Here is a 21699-nt window from a genome sequence, read left to right on the forward strand (position 1 = left end):
AATGTGTGGCCCAGCACAGAAAGGGAAGGACTGCATAAGCTAAGTCATTGAATAAATGAAGAGACTAAGATCCCGAACATGAACGAGGCAAGTTTGGCCATAACAACAAAGATAGTTCATCTATTTTGAACCGAGTATACTGCTCTGGCTCCCAAACACTCTGAATATTTAATCTGTAAGTCTTACCAAAAAAAATTCCCCAAGTGTAGCATAGAAAGAAAAACTTATTTAAAAAGGCAGTTAATGAGACATGTACTAAAAGACACATTACACATAATACACATGCATTTACCCACATCCCACATGCTCAGACACACAGAAAGAGAAGAGAGGGAAGAGAGATGTAGTAACGTAAGGGATTTAGCTTCCTACCTGGAAGGTAAGGAGGAGAGAAAGAGAGATGATTAATCATAATGATAATGCAAAAACTAAAGATGTTTCTTGCATATTCTCCTTTTATACTCTAGAGATTAATTACTACAAATTATAGCCCCTGTCTCTTCACATTTCCTCCCACTGGCGCCCATTTGCCAAATGACCCATTTCCAAGGTGTTCCACTCTACTTCTTTTCTTTTCAGAAACATACTTTTCAGGGAATGAGGGCTCAATTGTCCTTATCCAATCTTCTTAACCACTTCTGTACTTTGTAAGATGGCCCATCTTGAATTCTTGTTCAGTGAATGCTTAAAAAAAAAAACAAGGCAGTGAACAAACACATCATCTTCTATATCCTTCCCCAAGCATTCGGGGAAAAAACAGTACTCATTTTTTCATCATAAAGGATGGTTGCATTGTCAGTGCCACTACATCTGTCTTGTCCTTCTGCCCTGCATTTCATGCTGTCACTACTTGAGTCCCCTAAATCTGATGAAAGAAGAAAGACTGAAGTCAGAGGGAGTTGCATAGAGTTCAGTTTTATTGTTTGACATGAGAGGTTCTGATACCCCTGTTCTTGTCCTGTCTGTATGCACCTGCCTCAGGTGAGTGCCTTAGCCTGCAGGGCAGGCGCCTACTTGTAGCCCGAGTTACCGGGGAGGAATCTACTCTAGCACCTGCTCATAGTCTCAGAGAATCCTTCAAGGTCTCCGGTTTCCCCTCTAGCCCACTCTGCTCTTCCTCTCTAGTTCCCTATGATTCTGGGTTGTCTTGGTTTGCATTATTGACTTTCCCTTTTCATTTAGCCCAGCTCTAGGTTTTCTATTTATGACACCTTGGAGTTATCTGAGCCCCATTGCCAGGTCTCAAATCTCACTTTCTTTGCACGTCTGGCATTGTGAATGTGTGGGGTGGTTCTGGGGCAGTGTTTGTCTGGAACTGCAGATGCACGGGTGACAGTCATGGGTAAATGATGGTGCGCTGGCTTGTTTGGAGAACAAATAAGACTGATGCAGTTGCATGCATCTGAGAAAGGTAACAGTCTCTACGATGTAATCCTTTGTAGACAATCCTTACAGGTGTCTTTCCTTTTATTGTTGTGTCATGAAGTCACGACAAATGGCCATTTCCCACTATAAAATGTTTTGTTTTGTTTGATCTTCCAAAGTACCTTGACCATGGTTTTGTACAAGGATTTTGGCTATTCTGTTTTCACACAACAGTAGTCTTTTAGGTCAACTATCAATTTAATGGCGCCAGTGACCATCAAAACAAAGAAAATTACACAGTAAGTCTGTCTGTCTTTCCTGACGGGAATCATTTGCATTGCATTGTGGCACCGCACATGGAGTTTTCCCCGGTATTTCCGTAAGCATCATTCACGCAAAAGGGTGAACCAAGAATGCGAAGGGAATTCTATTTTCAACGTCTTTGTTTCTAGTAGGGAAACACTTTTCATAGCATCACTTTTGTTGTTTGAACATTTATAGTACAGAGTGAACCAAGTAGAAAATAATAGCTTTCTAGAAGGATAAAGAAAGCATAAGCCTCATGATGGTGGTGAATGACATGCACATTGAAAAAGAGTAAACACACAAGTACACAGGACAGGAAAAATGTTTTACTGTACTTTAGATTTACATGAAACTTTTTTTGGTGGATTTCAAAGTGCTTTAAAATAGTACTTTTATAGAATAAAGGAAAGGGAGCTTTAAAGGAAAAGATGTTCATAAAAAGTAAAGAAAGAAAATGTCACTTGACTCAACTGGATATTTTAAGGGGAAGGCTATATGATTAAATTGTACTAGTGGAAGTTTGGCACAAAATTCCATTACCTGAGATGGATGTACATTTTCCAAGCGCTAAATTATGTGGTAGAAAAAAAATTATAACAAAAAGAATGGATGCTATATTGTTGTCATTAGTTATTGAGTGCCTTTTAACCTAGAAGGCAACACAACTCGAATGAAAATCACTTCAAAACAAAGTGTTAGAGACTATGACTTTGAGGTTTGAATAGGCAGAATGAAACTTAGTACATAGTAGTTTGAATTTTCTTTATGCCTTGGTTGTTTGCCATGTATCTATTTCTGTCTTACATCTATGTTTGTATGTCTATCCATCCGTCCACCCTCCCACCCATCCATCCATCCATCCAGAAGAGCAATTGTTACTTTAAAGTTACCGAAAACATTACAAAGCTAACCTCTGTCAACTAATTAAGTGTCTTTTCTTTCCACTTTAAAATGTTTGCGTACTGCAAACATCTATTTACTCTATTTACCTACCTTAGAGAATGAGATGCTGATCCTACACTGCAAAAGCAGTTCTTCCATCAGTGATTTCCGATCTCTCCCCTTCAACAGCCTTAGCAACTTTGTGTAATTATCTCTTCCCTCTTTTGCACCTCAGATTTTCCCCCCTCACCTGGCTCCTCTCTTTGTCATTAAGCACGTTCAGGACTTCAGATCCTAAGTTGTTCGAGGCATCATTTTCTCCCATCTCACCACACACTGCTGGAGAAAGCAGTCTGTGCGGCCTCCACCCTCCCCCGCTAGTGCCAGAGGGGCCATGTGTGGTCTGGCGGGGACAGATCTGTTCTTCCGAAACCAGTGCCATGTGTTCTGTCCTCAGCCTAGATTGCTGGTTCAGAACATGGTCTCGGAGCCTGAGCTGCAGTCCTGGCTCCTACACATATAATCTAGGTTTACTTGGGCAATTTATTTAATCTTTCTTCTTGCTTCTGTTTCTACAGCTGTAAAATGGGAATGCTAATTTTGTACATGTAAAGAGCATAGTCTTAGAATAGAAACCAGTATATAAGGACATTTTTCCTTTCCTTTCCTTTTAATTTCAATTCAGTTTTATTTTAATTCAGTTTTATTTCATTCATTCATTTATTTATTGTTACTATCATCCATTCTTTTTTTAAAATGTTCATTTATTTGTTTTGAGAGAGAAAGAGGGTGCACATGAGCAAGTGCGAATAGGAGAGGGGCAGACAGAGAGAGAAAGAGGGTCCCAAGCAGGCTCCACTAACCAAACCGTGAGATCCTGACCTGAGCTGAAATTAAGATTGGATGCTTAATCAATCAAGCCACCAGGCACCCCTGTTATCCATTCTTTATTACAGCTGCTCTCAGCTTCTGTAATACCACACTGTCATGTTTTTCCCCTTGCTTCTCTTGTTACTCCCCTTTCTCTATCATAGGCTTATTATCCTAATTTTTTTAATGTTTTATTCATTTCCGAGAGAGAGAGAGACAGCGTGAGCAGGGAAGGGTCAGAGGGAGAGAGAGACACAGAATCTGAAGCAGGCTCCAGGCTCCGAGCTAACCCTCAGCACAGAGCCCAACGTGGGGCTCGAACCCACGAACCGTGTGATAATGACCTGAGCCGAAGTTGAATGCTCAACCAACTTAGCCACCCAGGCACCCCATAGTCTCCTTATCCTAAACTGTTTGCTATTTTTATGTTATATTAAGGGTCTGTCTGCCTTTCTTCATTTATCTATGACTACAACTACACAAATGACATCCATACATGATTGCTGAATTGTAGTGGTCAGCAGGACCTCAATCTGTGATCTAGTCTAGCACTTCCAGTTGCCTTCTGGGCATTTCTTCCTGAATATTTGAATCAGCAGTATCCTACATGGCTTTAATTGATTTCATCCTTTCTTTCAAGGCTTCTGGTATCTGTGTTAGCACTTGTATTTCTATTTAAAAAAAGAGCATTGGGGTGCCTGGGTGGCTCATTTGGTTGAGAGTCCAGCATGGTCTCAGGTCACAATCTAGCAGCTCATGGGTTTGGGCCCCATGTTGGGCTCTCTGCTGACAGCTCAAAGCCTGGCGCCTGCTTCAGATTCTGTTTCTGCCTCTCTCTGCCCTCCCTCCACTTGAGCTTTGTCTCTCTCTCAAAAATAAACATTAAAAAAAATTTTAAAGTCTAAAATATCTTAGAGTTATTTTACCTAAAACATAGCAAAGTATTAGAGGCAAGGGAAACAAAAGCAAAAATGAACTTCTGAGACCTTATCCAAATAAAAAGCTTCTGCACAGCAAAGGAAACAATCAGCAAAACTCAAAGGCAACCGATGGAATGGGAGAAGATATTTGCAAATGACATATCAGACAAAGTGTCTGACATGGTGTCTAAAATCTGTGAAGAACTTACCAAACTCAACACCCACAAAATAAGTAATCCAGTCAAGAAATGGGCTAAAGACATGAACAGACACTTCCCCAAATAAGACATCCAGATGGCAAGCCAACATATGAAAAAATGCTCAACATCACTCATCATCAGGGAAATACAAATCAAAACTACAATGAGATACCACCTCACATCTGTCAGAATGGCTAAAAATCAACAAGTCAGGCAACAGTAGACACTGGCGAGCATGCAGAGGAAGAGGATCTCTTTTGCACTGCTGGTGGGAATGCAAACTGGTACAGCCACTCTGGAAAACAGCATGGAGATTCCTCAAAAATTTTAAAATAGAACTACCCTATGACCCAGCAATTGCACTACTAGGTATTTATCCAAGGGATACAGGTGTGCTGTTTCAAAGGGACACATGCACCCCAATGTTTATAACAGCAGTATCAGTAATAGCCAAAGTATGGAAAGAGCCCAAATGTCCATTGACAGATGAATGGATAAAGAAAATGTGGTACACACACCACACACACACACACACACACACACACACACACACACACACACACATTGGAGTATTACTCAGCAATCAAAAAGAATGAAATCTTAACATTTGCAACTACAGGGATGGGACTAGAGGGTATCTTGCTAAGCAAAATTAGTCAGAGAAAGACAAATATCATATGACTTCACTCATATGAGGACTTTAAGATACAAAGCGGATGAACATAGGGGCACCTGGGTGGCTCAGTTGGTTAAGCGTCCGACTTCGGCTCAGGTCATGATCTCACGGTTTGTGGGTTTGAGTCCCGCATCAGGCTCTGTGCTGACAGCCAGCTTAGAGCCTGGAGCCTGCTTCAGATTCTGTGTCTCCCTCCCTCTCTGACCCTCCTCTGCTCACGCTGTCTCTCTCAGAAATAAATATAACATTAAAAAAAGAAAAAAAAGAAAATTTTTTCCTTGATCTGTCTATGGTATCTTCTGTTTAAGGTATCATCTGTTGTCATTTTNCTTCAGATTCTGTGTCCCCCTCCCTCTCTGACCCTCCTCTGCTCACGCTGTCTCTCTCAGAAATAAATATAACATTAAAAATTAAAAAAAAAAAGATGAACATAAGGGAAGGGAAACAAAAATAATATAAAAACAGGGAGGGGACAAAAACATAGAAACTCTTAAATATGGGGAACAGAGGGTTACTGGAGGGGGTTGTGGGAGGGGGGATGGGCTAAATGGGTAAGGGCATTAACCTACTTATGTTGCACTATATGCTAAATAACTTGGATGTAAGTTTTAAAAAATTAATAAAAAACATAGCAAATTATTCTTTTTTTATAGCAAATTATTCTTAATTAAAAAAATTATAACAGCACTCTTATAATCTTAAAAGCATAATTCCAATTCCAAATCATATGGTTATCATGTTAAAAGTATAGATCTTGCCTAAGATTAATAAAACCTGAATCTTTGGATGTTTAGAAATTTATATTTTGTCAATTATTTCAAGGGTTTTTTATACATAGTAAAATGGAAGAATCATAATTCTAGGTAACAGGATATTTTTGATCAAAGGTATATCTGTATACAGTTGTGAATAACCAAGAGGAAAATAAAAGCTTGTTTGCGTATGATGGGAGATTCAAAGATCTCTGCCCTCAAGTGTGAAAATACATACACAAGTATTATGGATATCAAATAACTTGGGTTGAAGCTGGGAGAAACACTGAGAATTATTTTCTAAATATAATAATTTTTAAAATTTAAAATTAATTTGCATTATAGAGAGGAACACTTTAAAATTCAGTGAATGAACATTATTGAAATTTTAGTTGAAACTAAAGAACAAGAACAGTTCATCTTAAGTAGAGTTTCACAGACATGACCAAGTCAACTGCCCCAGGACCTGTGCACATATTTTAGGTAATTTTAATTATTTGTATTTGGGGGGTGATTCTGCTGAATCTTTCACACGTTCAAAAGTCAAGTGAGCAGAGGCTCTGGCAACTTTCGTTCTAGACTATCTTTTCAAGGATATTTGTATAGTCAACGGCCTTCGAACTTATATACAGTATCTCTCTCTAGGTTAGAGGGCAAGTTTGCTTGCTATCAAGGAAAATTAAGAAACTATCTTTTTTCAGGAAATATTTTGAGCACATTTGCTTGCAGTCCATTATAAAAATTGGGGTTTCCTCAGTCTGGGGTTCTTCAGCTGTGAAGGAAATCCACTGTATGTACAGAGTCCCCATGGTCCACTCCACATCACTTCCATGGGTGTGAACCTCAACTTCATGCTGCCTGCTATGTCATGAATGAGAAAGTTCTTTAAGGGTCTCTTATGGTTTGTTTCCCTCTCTCCTCTTTCCCAGCCCCTTCCCATATGTTTATCTGTTCTGTTTCTTAAATATCCAATCTGAGTAAAATAAATAGTATTTGTCTTTCTCTAACTGACTTATTTGACTTCACATAATACAATCTAGTTCCATCCATGTCCTTGCAAATAGCATGATTTCATTTTCTTTTTTATCACAAGTAGTAACCCATTGTGTATATATACCACATCTTCTTTATCCATTCATCAGTCAATGGACATTTGGGCTCTTTCCATAGTTTGGCTATTGTTGATAATGCTGCTATACACATTGGGATGCATGTACCCCTTTGAATCTGTATTTTATAACCTTTTGGCCCAGTCTTATGTTTTATACCAGAATCCATCAAACAGTAATAATAAAATTTGTTATATGGCAAATAGAGTAGAACGTTAGATGTTTTACAGATGGCACTGCCTTTCCCCTGTTCATACAAAACTGAAGAATCAAGGCATGCAAATTTTTGTTTCTCCTCTTTATCTTTCACGTCTGGGCTTTCATAATAGACTCCTAGCTCCTCTTCCTATGGTATATGATAGTTTCACAGACATTCACTGGAATCCTGTCTTCTAACAGATACTCTTCTAGGTCCTAAAAATGCAAAGATAAGTTAAAAATGTGATTATTGACCTCAAAATGCTTCCAGTGAGTAAAAGAGACAGGCACAAAGACACATATATGACCATAAACATTATTTTTCATATGGTTGAATATATGTTATAACAGTAATATTTAAAAGGTACTCTTTGAGCACAGAGGCTCATTTAATCTCAGCCTCTCATGAGGGTTCAGGAGAGTGTTCTGGAAGGAGATGATCAAGGTTTTTTTTGTTTTTGTTTTTTATTGTCAAGTTAGTTAATATACAGTGTAGTCTTGGCTTCAGGACTAAATTCCCATGATTCACCACTTGCATAAACACCCAGTGCTCATCCCAACAAGTGCGTTCCTCAGTGCCCATCACCCATTTTCCCCAAACCCTCTCCCCCATCACATCTCAGTTTGTTTTCTGTATTCAAGAGTCTCCTAAGGTTTACCTTCCTCTCTGTATCTTGTTTTACCTTCCCTTCAACTATGGTTATGTATGAAGTTTCTCAAATTCTACATATGAGTGTAATGATATGATATCTTTCTCTGACTGAATTATTTCACTTAGTGTAATAGCCTCTACTTCCATCTACATTGTTACACATGGCAAGATTTCATTCCTTTTCATTTCCAAATAGTATTCCATTGTGTATATATACCACATCTTCTTTACCCATTCATTAGTTGATGGAAATTTGTTCTCTTTCCATAATTTGGCTATTGTTGATAATGCTGCTATAAACATTGGAGTGCATGTACCCCTTCGAACCAGCACCCTTGTATTCTTTGGATAAGTTCCTAGTAGTGCTATTGCTGGGTTGTAGGGTAGTTTTATTTTTAATTTTTTGAGGAACCTCCACACTGTTTTCCAGAGCAGCTGCACCAGATTGCATTCCCATCAACAATGCAAGAGGGTTCCCCTTTCTCCACATCCTTGCCAACATCTGTTATTTCCTAAGTTGTTTATTTTAGCCACTCTGACTGATGTGAGGTGGTATCTCATGGAGGTTGTGATTTGTATTTCCCTGATGGCAAGTGATGTTGAGCATCTTCTCATATATCTGTTGGCCATCTGGATGTGTTCTTTGGAAAAGTACCTATTCATGTCTTCTGCCCGTTTCATCACTGGATTATGTGTTTTTTGGGTGTTGAGTTTGGTAAGTTGTTTATAGATTTTTGCTACTAACCCTTTATCCAATACGTCATTTGCAAATATCTTCTCCCATTCTGTCAGCTGCCTTTGAGTTTTGCTGATTGTTTCCTTTGATGTGTAGAAGCTTTTTATTTTGATGAAGTCCCAGTAGTTCATTTTTACTTTTATTTCCCTTGGCTTCAGAGACATGTCAAGTAGGAAGTTGCTGCGGCCGAGGTCAAAGAGGTTTCTGCCTGTTTTCTCCTGTAGGATTTTAATGGTTTCCTATTTCACACTTAAGTCTTTGACCCATTTTAAGTTTACAAAATTTAAGTTTACACACAAAAGTTGTGTGTGGTGTAAGAAGGTGGTTCGGTTTCATTCTTCTGCCTGTTCTTGTCCAGTTCTCCCAGCACCATTTGCTAAAGAGACTGTCGTTTTTCCATTGGATACTCTTTCCTGCTTTGTTGAAGATTAGTTGGTCTTGTATTTGTGGGTTCATTTCTGGGTTCTCTATTCTAGCCCATTGGTCTATGTGCCTGTTTTTGTGGCAATACCATTCTGTCTTAATGATTATAGCTTTGTAATACAGGTTCAAGTCTGGGATTGTGAGGCCTCCAGTTTTGGTTTTCTTTTTCAACATTACTTTGGCTATTCAGGGTCTTTTGTGGTTCCATACAAATATTAGGATTGTTTGTTCTAACTTTCTGAAGAATGCTGGTACTGTTTTGATTGGGTTTACATTGAATATATAGATCGCTTTGGGTACTATTAACATTTTAAAAATATTTGTTCTTCGAATCCACTAGCATGTAATGTTTTTCCATTTCTTTGTATCTTCTTCAGTTTCTTTCATAATCTTTCTATAGTTTTCAGTGTATAGAGATTTTGTTTCTTCGGTTAGGTTTATTCCTAGATATTTTATCGTCCTTGATTCAATTGTCAATGAGATAAATTCCTTGATATCTCTTTCTGTTACTTCATTATTGGTGTATAGAAATGCACCTGATTTCTGTACATTTATTTTATATCCTACAGCTTTGCTGAATTCATGTATCAGCTCTGGCAGTTTTTTGGTGGAGTCTTTCGGATTTTCCATGTAGAGTATCATGTCATCTGTGAAGAGTGAAAATTTGACTTCTTCCTTGCCGATTTGGATGCTGTTTATTTTGTTTTGTTGTCTGACAACTGAGACTGGGACTTCCAGTACTATGTTAAACAACACTGGTTAGAGTGGACATCCCTGTTGCGTTTTGGATCTTGGGGAGGGGGAATCTCTCAGTTTTTCCACTTTGAGGATGATATCAGCTGTGGGTCTTTATATATGGCTTTTAGGATGTTATGTTCCTTCTATCCTAACTTTCTTGAGGGTTTTTATTAAGAAAGGATACTATATTTTGAGAAATCCTTTTTATGCATCCATTGACAGGATCATATGATTCTTATCCTTTCTTTTATTAATGTGATGTATCATGTTGATTGATTTGCAAATATTGAACCAGCCCTGCAGCTCAGGAATGAATCCCACTTGATCATGGTGAGCAATTCTTTTAATATACCGTTGAATTTTATTTGCTAGTATCTTGTTGAAAATTTTTGCATCCATGTTCATCAGGGATATTGGCCTGTAATACTACTTTTTAGTGGGTTCATTGTCTGATTTGGGAATCAAGGTAATGCTGGCTTCATAGAATGAGTCTGGAAGCTTTCCTTTTTCTATTTTTTGGAACAACCTAAAAAAATAGGTGTGAATTCTGCTTTAAATTTCTGGTAGAATTTCCTTGGGAAGACATCTGGCCCAGGACTCTTACTTTTTGGGAGGTTTTTGATAACTGATTCATTTTATTTGCTGGTTATGGGTCTGTTCAAATTTTCTGTTTCTTCCCATTTGAGTTTTGGTAATGTGTGAGTGTCTAGGAATTTGTCTGTTTCTTCCACATTGTCCTGTTTGTTGGCATATAATTTTTCATAGTATCTGGTAAACATTGTTTGTATTTCTGTGATGTTGCTCTCCTCTTTTATTCATGATTTTATCTATTTGGGTCCTCTCTTTCTTTTTTCTTTTTGAGAAGTATGGCTAGCAGTTTATCAGTTTTGTTTATTCTTTCACAAAACCAACTCTTAGAATCATTGACCTGTTCTACTGTTTTTTTTTTTTTTTTGGACTCTGTATGGTTTATTTCTGTTTTAATCTTTATTATTGTGCTTCTTCTGCTGGCTTTGGAGGGTTTTTTGTTTTGTTTTTCGTTTTTTTGTTTTTTGTTTGTTTGTTTTTTTGCTGCTACGTCTCTAGTTCCTTAGATGTGAGGTTAGGTTGTGTATTTGGGACCTTTCTTGCTTCTCGGGATAAGTATGAATTGCAATGTATTTTCTTCTTTGGACTGTGTTTGCTGCATCCTAAAGGGTTTGGACTGTCATATTTTCATATTCTTTTTTTCCCTATATTTTTAAGTTTCTTCTTTAATTTCCTGTTTGACCCATTCATTCTTTAGTAGGATGTTCTTTAACCACCATGTACTTGGGACTTTCCAAATATTTTCTTGTGGTTGATTTCAAGTTTCGTAGTGTTGTAGTCTGAAAATATGCATGGTATGATCATAATCCTTTTATACTTGTGGAGGACTGTTTTGTGACCCAGTACGTGATCTGTTTTGGAGAATGTTCCATGTGTACTCGAGAAGACTGCATATTCTGGTGCTTTTGGATAAAAAGTTCCAAATATATCTGTTAAGTCTGTCTAGTTCAGTGTATCTTCAGAGCCTTTGCTTCCTTATTGATTTTCTGCCTAGATGCTCTGTCCACTGCTCTAAGTGGAGTATTAAAATCTCCTACAATCACGGTATTATTATCTATAAATTTATTTTTGTGATTAATTGATTTATATATTTTGGTATTTCATGTTGGGGTCATAAACATTTATAATTGTTCTTGTTGATAGATAGACCCCTTAATTATGATATAATGCCCTTCTTCATTTCTTGTTACAGTCTGTTTTAAAATCTGGTTTTTCAGATATAAGTATGGCTACTCCAGCTTTCTTTTGATGTCCAGTATCATGGTAGATGGTTCTCCATCCTCTCACTTTCAATCTGCAAGTGTTCCCAGGTCTAAAATGGGTCTCTAAAATGAATCTTCTGTAGGAAGCACAGATTTTATTTTTTTTATCCATTCTGATACCCTGTGTATTTTGATTGGGGTATTTAGTCCATTTACATTCAGAGTTATTAATTGAAAGATATGGATTTAGTTTCATTGTGTTATATGTAGGTTTTGGCCTGGGTTGATGCTCTGGTCCCTTGTAGTCTTTGCAGCTTTCTACTCACAGAGTGGATCCCTTAGGATCTCCTGCAGGCTGGTTTAGTGGTCATGAACTCCTTTAGTTTTTGTTTGACTGGGAAAGCCTTTATCTCTCTTATTTTAACCTTGCTGGATAAAGGATTCTTGGCTGTGTATTTTTATTATTCAGCATATTGAATATTTCCTGCCACTCCCTGCTGGCCTACCAAGTTTCAGTGGACAGGTCTGCTCCTTGTGTGTCTACTCTTGTAGGTTAAGCTCTGTTTGTCCCTAGCTGCATTGAGAATTCTCTCTTTATCCTTGCATTTTGCCAGTTTCACTATGATACGTTGTGGTGTTGACATTTTTTTGTTGATTTTGAAAGGAGTTCTCTGTGCTTCATGGATTTGGATGCCTGTTTCCTTCCCCAGATTAGGAATGTTCTCAGCTGTAATTTTTTCAAATAAACATTCTACTCCTTTCTCTCTCTTCTTCTTCTTCTGGAACTCCTATGATATGAATATTGTTTCATTTCATTGAATTACTTAGGTCTCTAATTCTTGCCTAGTAGTCTAGTAATTTACTTTTCCTCTTTTTGTCAGCTTCATCATTTTCCATAATTTTATCTTCTGCTTTACATATTCTCTCCATTGCTTCTTCCTTCCTTATTGTCACTACATCTAGTTTATTTGGCTCATTTACAGCATTTCTTAATTCATCATGACTATTTATTGGGTCTTTGATCTTTGTAGCAATAGATTCTCTGCTGTCTTCTATGCTTTTTTTCAAGCCCAGCTATTAGTCCTCAAGCCAGTTAACAGTCTAGACTGTTATTCTAAATTCTTTAAAAAATTTTTTTTAATGTTTATTTATTTTTGAGAGAGACAGAGTGTGAGCCTTCATTTTGGAGCAAGTAACCACCATGGACAACTGGAATTTAATCTTTCTGTGGAACTTTAGGAGCAAGGAAAAATATGTACCTGAATAATACTACCCAAGAGTCAAGAAAATTGTGATTTTTGTGCACCAATTTCCACCAATGGCAATTGCAAGCTGTTGCTTGAGTTAGCACCCATGAGTGTTCATTCTTCAGTATTTTAGGTCTAGAGTGGATCTGGCCAAGATGACTTCAGGGTCATAGAAAGCCTAGATATAGAAAAGTGCATGTGCTGGCATTTGCAAGTCAGAGAGGTGTGCATTGTTGAGAACAAAGGGATATGGAGAGAAACATGCTAAATCTATGAAGAATAAACAAAGGAAAAACAACTAAATAGTAAACCACTTTATTGAGATAATTTAATAATTGTATCACTTTCTTTCAAAATGTAGTTAATTCCTTCTATCATTTATTTATGGTAGATAATGTAGAAATTTTATAGCATGCATTGTTCTCCCTGCCTGTGTTGTACCTTTTATTCCCATGACTTATTTATTTCATAACTGAAATCCTGTATCTCCTACTGGAGTAGGAGGGGGGTTTCCTAAACCCCTACCTCCCTCCCCTCTTGCAACTATCAGTTTGTTCTTTGTATTTATAAGTATGATTTTGCTTTTTGTTTGTTCATTTGTTTTGTTTTGTTCTTTAGATTATACATGTAAGTGAAATCATATGATATTTGTCTTTTTCAGTCTGACTTATTTCAGTTAGCATAATACCCTCCAGGTCCATCCTTGTTGCAAATCACATGACCTCATCCTTTCTCATGACTGCATAATATTCCTCTCTGTGTTTGTGTGTGTGTGCACATACACGTGTACATAGACCACACCTTCCTTACTATTTGCTTATTAATGGACACTTAGTTGGCTTTTATATCTTTGCTTCCGTAAATACTACAAAAACCAAAGAGTTGCACACGTGTATATTCTTGAATTAGTGTTTTCATTTTCTTTGAGTAAATATGTAGTAGTAAAATTATTGCATCATATGGTATTTCTATTTTTAATTTTTTGATCAAACTCCGTACTGTTTTCCACAATGGCTGCACCAGTTTACATTACATCAATAGTGTATCGACATTCCCTTTTCTCCACATCTTCACTAACACTCATTATTTTTTGTCCTTTTGATTTTAGCCATCGTGATAGGAGTAAGATGATATCTCACTTTGGTTTTGACTTGCATTTTCCTGATGATTGGTGACATTGAGCATCTTTTCATGTGTCTATTGGCCTGTTCATGTGTCTATATGTCTCCTTTGAAGAAATGCCTAGTCACATCATCTGCCCATTATTAAATTGGATTATTTGTTATTTTTGGTGTTGAGTTGTATAATTTTGGGTGTTAACCCTTAGTGGATATATCATTTCAGCATGCATTAATTTGAATCCTGTATTTGTACTAAAATACAACTTAGTTTTTAATCTTCATGTCATTACCTCATCTTTCTCCAGTTTCTTGGTGAAATATGACCCACTCATCAAGACCTACCTCAAATGATATAACTTTTATAATGTTTACTTGTCTTGAAAGAGAGAAGAGAGTGTGAGTTGGGCATGGGCAGAGAGGGAGACATAGAAATAGAAGCAGGCTCCAGGCTCTGAGCTGTCAGCAGAGAGCCTAACGTGGGGCTCAAACTCATGAACCATGAGATCATGATCTGAGCCAATGTTGAAAGCTTAATCAACTGAGCCACCCAGGTGCCCCAGAGATACCCTTTTACAAAGATTTCCCTAAACTTCAGTCTAAATCATTCACTCCCTACTGGGCTCTAGAATTTTACTCATGAATTTTATTTCATCATGTTATTATATCATAATTTATAACACATCTCTTTAAAAATTGCGAACATCCTCAAGATATGAATTGTATCTTACTCATTTATACCTATCCTTCAATTGTTACACAAAAAAAGGTTTGAACACATAAATAGCAAATACATAAGTAGACACAACTCTGATTTCCTTGCAGTTAAGAAAGTTAATCCTGCTTTAGCAAAAATAATTAATGCTTCACATTTTTCAATGTACTTGTGGAAATCTCTTAATAACTATGTTTTTGTAAATATAGAGCATTACTAGCCAAGGGATTTATACATTTTGATGTATAATTACATATAAAATCACATATTTTATCAAATGACCGTTATTATCATAATTCTTTAAGAGAAAATTAACTTTTAATCTCTAATAAATATTAGTGTCCTTGGGCTTAAATCACTGATGAAATTAAGTTCAAAGGTATTGCTTATTACCCTACGGACTAAGAAGATCTAATAAAATATAAGGAGTAGCCCACTTCAAATTGTAGAGAAGAGTTAACTACATTATCACAAACTTTTATATCAATAGCACTATGATAAAATGAGAAATTTGCAATATTTGTGCATAAATGAGCAGTTTCAAGTTGGAATGTCTAGTCTCTTAAATGTACTGGTTCTGCTCAATATATCTGGTGGTAAAGTTCTTTTAAATTCAGCATAATTTAGAAAGCAAATTCAATGTATGTGCAACAGTATTTCCCTTTGAGACAATTTGTAAGGGGAAAAATTCCACTGGCAAGTCTCATGCAACATTAAGTCAAGGGGAACTAAAAAGTTACAGTTTTTAAAGCAGCCATTGGGGCTATATTGTCATAATTAAAACTTCTTAGGCAGTTTTTCCAACATCTTCAGTGTTCCTTTTCATAGTAGTACTTGTCATTTATAAAAAGGTATTTCATCCTTTCTTTCCTATGATATAGTTGGTCAAGGTTCATGGTCAAAATAGATTGCTCCCAGAATTACTGCAAGTGGTCTTTGGACAGCAGCAGAGTTATACCGGTAGACTTATTTATTTATTGTATATATAGCTCTACCCATCTTGAAGGAGAAATGCATGTGCTGGTCTCGATTTTGATGAATGAGGTGTGGTGCACAGATGGAGAAAAGGTGAGCGTCTCCCAAAGTCAGACCTGGGAGGTTCATAAATTATTTATAAAATACATCAGTGTGCTGCAGCAGCAGTGGTCAGGGCTGGTTTCTAATACGGTCACAAGAGCTCTTTAATCACATCCTTCGCTTCAACAGAAAAAGACTGGCATTTAACAGAGAGAACTATAAGCCAAGAATGGGTACAGTATGACTATAAGGGTAAATCTCCATTTAGAACAGGAGTCGCTTATCATTTATAGACCTTGAGAGCTGACGGCCAATTTTATGCACCTACACAGTAGAGCAGTGACGTCTTAAATTTATCTGGTATTTTCTCCATAATATCTTGAAAATAGTTTTAACCTATTACCAGCCCTTTATAGATCTTTATAACAACAAGTAGAAAATAGGCATACACTTTTCTATGTTCCATATCAGAAAACAATCACCATTTTCCTGGCTCAAAAATATGTAAGTTAAAAAATTTTAGTGCCAGGCCAGTAGTCAGCATTTACCAATAACATCTTAAAAGGTAAAAAATACAGTGAGGGACTGAGAAATTGGCTAAGAAATTGAGACAAAGTATTCTAGTATCCAGAAGCCTTCTGATTTGAATCCGCTGTTAGATATAAATAATCAGATTATTATTTATATTCCCTAATATTTACAAACTTAATTTCTTTATAAAATAAGTAAAATACCAGTGTGGTCACGCCATAGTTAATAGAGTATTTGGGTCTCCCTACAGCAAGTGCAAGAAACAAATGAAATAATCATTTGCTGATTGTAATCTGATTAAACTGCTAAGATTGTTGATGGTGGAGTCCAATTTCAGGCAAGCATTACGTTCCTTCTTGTTTAGATTCTCCCCCAAAAGCTTCATTTGGGTGAACGCATAGGTAAAACTTTAATCAGTAAGCATACAGTTTACAATCATTAAGAGAGGTTTTATTAGCTGTGCAATCTCTGCCCAAGGGAAGGTTTGAAATTTTCTCCTAAAATGACCGCAAGGAGTAGGAGCTCCCGGGAGTAGTACAACACAGTCAGCTTCGTGCACACTAGTAAGTTTTAGGTGGGGTCAGGGACCAAGGGTTAAAATTGCCTTCTCTGGGGATCTCTCTTTGAAGTTCAAGGCCTGGTGCAGTACAAATGGCCTGAGGCTGCCTCCTCTGGAAAAACCTTCCAAATCTATGTCACAGAAATATTTAAGGTTCCAGGGCTGCCTGGGTACAAGGCAGCCTGTCATTGTTTTGGTGGGTGTGGGGGGGTGGGGAAGGTAATAATCATGTCAGCTTCTGAAGGGCAAGAATCTTGTCTGTTTGTCATATGTATAGGACACTGTCCTGGCATTTTTGTGACTCTGAGTAAGGATATTTGTTATTATATAACTTACACATTTAATATATAATATATACATTATATATAATATATAATGTTAATATATACCTTATTATATAAGGTATATAACAAACATATTTATTTGTTAAATGGATAAGTAAACAAATGAAAGTAATTTATATGTTGCTGCTTTTCAAATATGCCCATATATTAATGACTAGCTGGTTTTCTAGCTAATTCTAGCTGATTTTCTCATTGATATTATTGAGCTCATTAATACTTTAGTATCCTAAGCTCCAAGAACATATATTTGTAATATTACTTATTTTTACAACAGGGATTAATAAAGTACTCTTTGTTTTTTAATTAAAAACTCAGTCTATAAACACTTGAAGTTTTTCTGTAATTGGTCCATTTGCCTAAAAATTTACTTGCCACTAGTGTAGCACAGTGATTCTCAAAGAGGCGGTTTGGCCACCCAGGGGGCATTTAACTATGTCTGGATACATTTCTCATTGTCACAGCTTGGGGGGAGAGCGTTACCAGCATCTGGTGGGTGGAGGCCAGGGATGCTGCTACACAGCTCCAGTGCCCAGGACACCCCCCACCACAGAGCCATTCAGCACAAAATGCCAGGAGTCCTTCGGTCGGGCAGAACGAGAAGTGAAGGGAAGTGGGAGTCTGCTCATTTCCTAGTGCTGCTGTAGCATGCTACCACAAACTGGGTGGCTTCACGTGGCAGAATTTATTCTCTCACAGTTTTGAATCAAGGTGTGGGCAGGGCTGCCCTCCTTCCAGAACATAATCCTCTCCTGCCTCCTTGATGGTCTGTGGACTCCAGGTCTTGGCTTCAGTGGCTTGTGACTGCATTACTCACAGGTTCTGATTTCTGTATTTGATGTTTCAGTGTCTGGGGCTTTGCTGACCTGAGATAGGGTCGTTTGCATGTAACTGTGAATCCACAGATACCTCAGGACTCTGTGGTCCAAGCAGACGTGACCTCTCCCGCTCTCAGGAACAGACTCCCATTGAAGAGGGAGCTTCATGCAAAGCTTTTCTTGGCTCCTTGGATGAAGTTCAGAACCTAGGTGGTCTATTGTAGATTTCTCCATCTGTGATTATCTTTCACTTATTTCTTCCGTTAAGCACTCATCTATTTTCTCTAGTCTAGATTTTCCAAATAAGGTAGTTAGAAGGCTTGCTTATTTCATGAAATTTCCCCCCAAAGAAGCAGTCTTTGAATTTTCTAAAAAAATTAATGCTATTATTTTGCTTTAGTCATTAAGTTCTTTAATTTTTCTTCCTTTTCTTTATTTTCTTCTATATTTTGTTATTGTAAACATATTTTTTCTTAATTTTGATAATCTAATTAAAGCTAAGCTATGACACTTGTTGAATGCAGATTTGCCTATATCTTATAGATATTTATACAGTTTTTTATATTATAGTTCTTTTAAAGACTTTCTGTAACTTTATTCTCTTTGACTCTTAGTGATATAAGAAAGTTTTTCTTTAAAAAAAATTTTTTTAATGTTTTATTTATTTCTGAGAGAGAGACAGCATGAGCAGGGCAGGGTTAGAGAGAGAGGGAGACACAGAATCTGAAACAGGCTCCAGGCTCTGAGCTGTCAGCACAGAACCCACGAACCGTGAGATCATGACCTGAGCCGAAGTTGGATGCTTAATGGACTGAGCCACCCAGGTGCCCCAAGAAAGCTTTTCACAAAAGATACATGTGTTACAGTATTTTTTGGAGCTTTACTTTTTTTTTTTTTAACCTCAGTGCATTTTAATTAGAGAATATTGCTTGTATTTTTATTTGTTCTTTATTCTTTGGAAGTCATTATAGTACTTGTGGTCTAAAATATGCCCATCTTGCTTTTTAATGATCTGTGGATTCTTGTGGGGGTAGAGGGGTATATTTTTAAGGTGATAAGTTTGGTATTGGTCAATTAGAGAGAACTAATTATGTTATTTAGGTTTTCATACATATATTTTGCTTTCTTTGGCAGTCAGTGTGATAAAAGTGATTTAATTTTGTGTCTTGAATACTACACATATTTTCTGTTAAGAATCTTGGTGCTATGCTATTTAATCTCTAGAATTCATAACTGGTATACTTTCATTGTGAATTGCACACTTATTTTTTTCCTCTCATTTTGTTACTTCTCTGCTCTTCTGCAGTTATTAAAAATAAGAGAAAAAGTGATCCAGACAAGTCACTCACCTTTCTTACTAGTCATATCACAGCTATATTGATACCATTTACAGTGCTTCTATGCTTTTCCTGCCACATTCCCACATTCTGCTTCTCCTCCAGAGAGATCCAGTGCTCATTGCCAGGTCATTGGTTGCAAAGTCACATGTCATGTCAACATGTGGTTCACTGATGCTTGTCCTATAAGAGATTATTTAAAGCAGTTCCCATGGAAACAACATTCTCTTATGTTTAAGCATTCAGAATCAGTGTTGGCTTTATATTTAAATAATATGGCTTAGTAAAAATTATTTCCGCCTTCCACTTTCTCATATGAGTTTTGTGGGTCTCACTTGTACTGTTGTTGAATGCTGCTCCACCCCCTACTTCTGTGAAGACAGATTCAAGATGGCAGTCAGCCGCACCAGACACAAATAGTTTTAATCTGATGCTTCACTTACCTAGCTTTATAGAAGGATACAGGACAGGGGGCACAGCTGGCACAGAAACTATCTCATTGGCACGGCCTTGCTTTTTGCTCTCTCCTCCATATGGGGCACGTGTGGTTGGCACAGACAAAAGTGAAGGTTCTTGGGGGCATCTCGATACTGAGAAGCCAATACTTTAATTTCCCATCAATCTTTTAAAATTTTTAAAGTTTATTTATTTATTTTTGAGATAAGGAAAGCGTGTGAGCAGGGGAGTGGTAGAGAGAAAGGGAGAGAGAGAATCCCAAGCAGGCCTGGCACAGTCAGCACAGAGCCCTGCACAGGGCTCAAACCACAAACCAGGAGATCATGACCCGAGCTGAAAACAGTAGTCAGATGCTTAACTGACTGAGCCACCCAGCTGCCTCTTCATCAGTCTTTTAAACTGTTTTAGACACAAAAACACAAGCTGCATGTCAGTTAACAGCTCCCTTGTCCCTGGGGCAAAGGAACATGGGAGATGAGTAAGACATTGCACATTTATTTTAAACATATAATTTCCAAGTGTGCCTGGTAGTTTCTTGCTGTTTAAGAATTGATCCCAAAACTTAGTAGGTTGAAATAAAAACCATACATTTCCTCAGGGTTCTGATGGATAGTTCCAGTGATCTGGGCTGGGTTGTATAATATTGACCGGGCTGGCTCATGGGCCTCTGATCAACTGACACTTTGGTGGAACACTGGCTGGTTAGGGTGGCCTACCCACAGGCCTGCTACTCAGCTTCCTCTGGACTCAGGCATGATGATGACAGGGCCATGAGTCTCATCACCCAGCAGGCGGGAGAGACCTCATTCATATGGTAGCATGGCGTTCTAAGTGCAAGAAAAGAAGATAGGTTCACCAAACAAGCATCTTCTAGACTCTGCTTGTGTCACATTTACTAACATCCTATTGGTCAAAGCAAGTCACATGGCTGAACCCAGACTCCAGAGTGGAAGGACACCTCGAAATCACCACACCACGGAAACAGTACAGCGACAAGACAGACCTGGAGGCCCTTCCCAGCAGGGACATTTTTACAACTGAAGATGTAAAACTGGAGATGCTGAAGACAGCTTGATTCCCACCCCACCCTCCACCCCCACACCGCGAAACACTTTATTTTCTTGCCCAGCTACCCAAAGGATTCTTTGCTTAAAGGTTTACCAGTTTTAGTGGGATATGTCTTGGTGTGGATCATTTCCAGTTTACTTTTCTTGGGACGTGGTGTTCACTTTCAGTATTTTATGCAGATTTTGTATTCAAAGACAATCTTCATTTACTGTAGCCTTAAAAATATGTTTTGTTCCCTGATTTCTTTTTATTCTTTAAAATGAGATTTAGGCTGTATCCCTTTTCCTCCTAATTCCCCCTTATTTTCTCTCTGATCATGTATTTTGTATGTTTAATTTTTACTTCTCTTAATTCTGTTTTCAGGCCCCTTACTATATTATCTGGTGTCTATTTTCCCTTAAGCTACTTCCAATCTTGCCATCATTTGTGAGATTTTTTAGTTTTTCTCCACTTTTCTCCTGAGTTACCTTTTTCAGATTTCATCCTCTACTTTCTTATTTATTTATTTTTTATTTTGAGAGAGAGAGAGAGAGCAAGTGAGGGAGGGTCAGAGAGAGAAACAGACAGAATCCCAACCAGGCTTTACACTATCCACGCAGAGCTTGATCTCACAAAATGTGAGCTCATGACCTGAGCCAAAATCAGGAGTCTGACACTTCACCTACTGAACCATGTAGGTGCCCCTCATCCTCTACTTTCTTACCAGCTTTTCAGTGAGCTTACATATCCTATCATTTTGCCTTTTTTGGCTCCATGAGGTGACTGATCATTATGTGGTATTTTTAATTTTATTTTTTTAGTTAATTTTTATCAGTTAATGACAAAATATTTGTTTACAAGTTTCAGCTGCATTTCAGAGATCATATATATATATA

At 37.5% G+C, this 21699-nt stretch overlaps 1 long non-coding RNA gene across 1 annotated transcript in view; it reads right to left on the bottom strand.

The window, feature by feature from the left end:
* Window positions 1–566: 566 nt before the first annotated feature.
* LOC144238491 (uncharacterized) overlaps window positions 567–21699 on the bottom strand; it is a 49968-nt gene continuing 28835 nt past the window's right edge. The window contains exon 3 of the long non-coding RNA XR_013337148.1: window positions 567–684. This is a non-coding gene — a long non-coding RNA (uncharacterized LOC144238491). The remainder of the gene's footprint in view (window positions 685–21699) is intronic.

The sequence above is a fragment of the Crocuta crocuta genome, unplaced genomic scaffold, assembly GCF_008692635.1.
Source record: "Crocuta crocuta isolate KB4526 unplaced genomic scaffold, BGI_CrCroc_1.0 scaffold140, whole genome shotgun sequence".
NCBI classification, from domain to species: Eukaryota; Metazoa; Chordata; class Mammalia; order Carnivora; family Hyaenidae; genus Crocuta; species Crocuta crocuta.